Genomic DNA, 4,241 nt, shown 5'->3' with positions numbered 1-4,241 from the left:
TAGTGCAGCTACTCTGGAGAAAAATCTTGATGGAAGTACCCACCTATGAGTACTGTAAAAATCTGTGTTAAGGAGATGTTATTATGGATGTAAATTTATTTGAATATTGCATCACTAAATATTAAGTCACATAGGCAAACCCTGCACACTAACAGTGTGTGATCAAGGGAAAACTAGAAGCTTCCCTGCCAGGGCCTTCCTTTGATGGCTCTTCTCCCATCTCTTGTCACTGTACCTAATGAGGACAGCATTCGAGTTGTTCTTTTGGGGGCTGAAACAGCACTTCCAGAAGTGTCTGCTAAAATGTATACATAATACCTATTAAGATAGAGGCAAAGGTGTTCTTTATTACTATTAATAGCAATTTTTTCCTACGTTATTATCTTTACAAGTGAAAACACTATTATATAAGGGAAGCGCAGGATATGTTATTTTGATAGAGGAAAGATAATGGGAAAAATGAATTCAAGAGCATGATATGTGTATATGGCAGGGTGGCCAGGGATAGAAGCAGAGCTAGAGAGAGGGTCACTGTCTGTGGGACCCACATGGGAAAGAAAAGACTCAAGGCAGATGGCAGAAGGGAAAAAATGTTGTGTCCTTTGCAAATGTGTCTGGGGCTGTTTTGAGACCTCATAAGATATCATATTAGGTATTTTCAGAGCACAGAACTTAAAGGTAGTACTATAATGGGCTCCCAGCTTAATAAGATTCTAACACTGTTGTTTGAATATATGATATCATCATGTTTAAAATGTAATATTCATTCCATTTATGCAATTTCTTTCCCCTGGATGTTTGTGCTTTCTGAGAGGATATAATAAGAAAATAAACAGCTCAAATGGCTTTTCCTCTATAGTTCTATCAGTTTAGAGAAATGATAAGACAATAAATGAGGAGATCTAACATTTATAAAGGGCTGAACAGGGGCTGGGCATTATGCATAGGTACGTTACATATATATGTATACATATATTAACTACATATACACACATGTATATATACACACGTATATACGTATATATAAATGTATATATATATATATATATATATATATATATATATATATATCATCTTATTACATCACACACCTTTCCTTTAAAGTAAGTATAATTATCTCCATCTATAAATGAGAAAATGGAAAATGCAGATGTTAAGTAACTTGCTTGAAGTCATACAGGTCATAGGGTGAAAACAGAGAAGCAAACACCAGACTGTCTAATTTCATAATATTTCCCTTTACACTATCCTAGATTTGGAGACTCATTAAAAGGTGGGGTCCTAAGAAGTCATCAACCGCACATCCCTTGTTATTAGCAATTTGTTTAAAATACTGGCACCTGTCAGGTTACTCAGAGGATATCCTTTTCACTCAAACAAGAAAACTGGACCAAAATGGTTCCTTTACCACCACCACCCCTTTTTTTTAATTTTATTTATTATTTTTTAAAATTTATATCCAAATCAGTTAGTATATAGTGAAACAATGATTTCAGGAGTAGATTCTTTAATGTCCCTTACCTATTTAGCCCATCCCCCTCCCACAACCCCTCCAGCAACCCTGTTTGTTCTCCATATTTATGAGTCTCTTCTGTTCTGTCACCTTCCCTGTTTTTATATTATTTTTGTTTCCCTTCCCTTATGTTCATCTATTTTGTCTCTTAAAGTCCTCATATGAGTGAAGTCATATGATTTTCGCCTTTCTCTGACTAATTTCACTGAGCATAATACCCTCCAGTTCCATCCACATAGTTGCAAATGGCAAGATTTCATTCTTTTTGATTGCCGAGTAAGACTCCATTGTATATATATATACACCACATTTTCTTTATCCATGCATCTATTGATGGACATTTGGGCTCTTTCCATATTTTGGCTCTTGTTGATAGTGCTGCTATAAACATGGGGGTGCATGTGTCCCTTCGAAAGAGCACATCTCTTGGATAAATGCCTAGTAGTCCAATTGCTGAGTCATAGGGTAGTTCTATTTTTAGTTTTTTGAGGAACCTCATACTGTTTTCCAGAGTGGTTGCACCAGCTTGCATTCCCACCAACAATGCAAAAGAGATCCTCTTTCTCCGCATCCTCGCCAACATCTGTTGTTGCCTGAGTTGTTAATGTTAGCCATTCTGACAGGTGTGAGGTGGTATCTCACTGCGTTTTTGACTTGTATTTCCCTGATGATGAGTGATGTTGAGCATTTTTTCACGTGTCGGTTGGCCATCTGGATGTCTTCCTTGCAGAAGTGTCTATTCATGTCTTTTGCCCATTACTTCACTGGATTATTTGTTTTTGGGGTGTTGAGTTTGATAAGTTCTTTGTAAATTTTGGATACTAACCCTTTATCTGATATGTCATTTGCAAGTATCTTCTCCCATGCCATCAGTTGCCTTTTCGTTTTGCTGATTGTTTCCTTCACTGTGCAGAAGCTTTTTATTTTGATGAGGTCCCAGTAGTTCATTTTTGCTTTTGTTTCCCTTGCCTCCGGAGACCTGTTGAGTAAGAAGTTGCTGTGGGCAAGATCAAAGAGATTTTTGCCTGCTTTCTCCTCGAGAATTTTGATGGCTTCCTGTCTTACATTGAGGTCTTTCACCCATTTTGAGTTCATTTTTGTGTATGGTGTAAGAAAGTGGTCCAGGTTCATTCTTCTGGATGTCACTGTCCAGTTTTCCCAGCACCACTTGCTGAAGACACTGTCTTTATTCCATTGGATATTCTTTCCTGCTTTGTCAAAGATTAGTTGGCCATATATTTGTGGGTCCATTTCTGGGTTCTCTATTCTGTTCCATTGATCTGAGTGTCTGTTCTTGTGCCAGTACCATACTGTCTTGATGATTACACCTTTGTAGGATAGCTTGAAGTCTGGGAATGTGCCTCCTGCTTTGGTTTTCTTTTTCAAGATTGCTTTGGCTATTTGGGGTCTTTTCTGGTTCCATACACATTTTAGGATTATTTGTTCTAGCTCTGTGAAGAATGCTGGTGTTATTTTGATAGAGATTGCATTGAATATGTAGATTGGGGTGGTATCGACATTTTCACAATATTTGTTCTTCCTATCCAGGAGCATGGATAGGAATTTTCCTTTTTTTTGTGTGTCTTCTTCAATTTCTTTCATGAGCTTTCTATAGTTTTCAGTGTATAGATTTTTCACCTCTTTGGTTAGATTTATTCCTAGGTATTTTATGGTTTTTGGTGCAACTGTAAGTGGGATTGATTGCCTGATTTCTCTTTCTGTCGCTTCATTGTTGGTGTATAGGAATGCAACCGATTTCTGTACGTTGATTTTATATCCTGCAACTTTGCTGAATTCATGAATCAATTGTAGCAGTTTTTTGGTGGAATCTTTTGGGTTTTCCATATAAAGTATGATGTCATCTGTAAAGAGTGAAAGTTTGACCTCCTCCTGGATGATCTGGATGCCTTTTATTTCTTTGTGTTGTCTGACTGCAGAGGCTAAGACTTCCAATACTATGCTGAGTAACAGTGGCGAGAATGGATATCGCTGTCTTGTTCCTGACCTTAGGGGGAAAGTTCTCAGTTTTTCCCCATTGAGGATATTAGCGTTGGGTCGTTCATATATGGCTCTTATGATCTCGAGGTATGCTCCTTCTATCCCTACTTTCTTGAGGGTTTTTATCAAGAAAGGATGCTGTATTTTGTCAAATGCTTTCTTTGCATCTATTGAGAGGATCATATGGTTCTCGAACTTTCTTTTATTGATGTGATGAGTCACGTGAATTGTTTTGCAGATATTGAACCAGCCCTGCATCCCAGGTATAAATCCCGCCTGGTCGTGGTGAATAATATTTTAAAAAAATATGGAACCCCTCATGAATTTGCATGTCATCCTTGTGCAGGGGCCATGCTACTGTTCTGTGTATCGTTCCAATGTTAGTATATGTACTGCCGAAGGGAGCCATCACCACCCCCTTTATTAAAAGTTTTACTCTATGGCATGCCAAAGCATGGCCTTGCTAATATGTTGTCCATGGCGAATCTGCAAAAACATAAGGAAAGTAGATGGAATCTCCCTCATTCTAGAACAGTAAAATCATCTCATCAGCTGCCTGCCCTGGGAGTGAACACTCAGAAAAGTCACTGCAAGCTGTATTAGGTAAAAGAGAGATCAGACCTACATGCCCCCCATCAAACAAAAGATTGGCCATGATCCCTTGTGGTCAGAGAAAAAACAAAATTCAAGCACCTTCCTATTCAGACAACTGTGTTACACAGACCTGGTT

General features: G+C 38.1%; 1 non-coding gene across 1 annotated transcript; it reads right to left on the bottom strand.

The window, feature by feature from the left end:
* Window positions 1–3,812: 3,812 nt before the first annotated feature.
* Window positions 3,813–3,917, bottom strand: LOC128774412 (U6 spliceosomal RNA). Its single transcript, XR_008418980.1, has one exon. It is a non-coding gene; the product is annotated as a U6 spliceosomal RNA (small nuclear RNA).
* Window positions 3,918–4,241: the final 324 nt, after the last annotated feature.

Source organism: Panthera pardus, unplaced genomic scaffold (assembly GCF_024362965.1).
Source record: "Panthera pardus isolate Hobbes unplaced genomic scaffold, ASM2436296v1 HiC_scaffold_3, whole genome shotgun sequence".
NCBI classification, from domain to species: Eukaryota; Metazoa; Chordata; class Mammalia; order Carnivora; family Felidae; genus Panthera; species Panthera pardus.
Note: the sequence above shows the minus strand (reverse complement) of the source record. Positions and strands in the feature narration are given on the sequence as shown.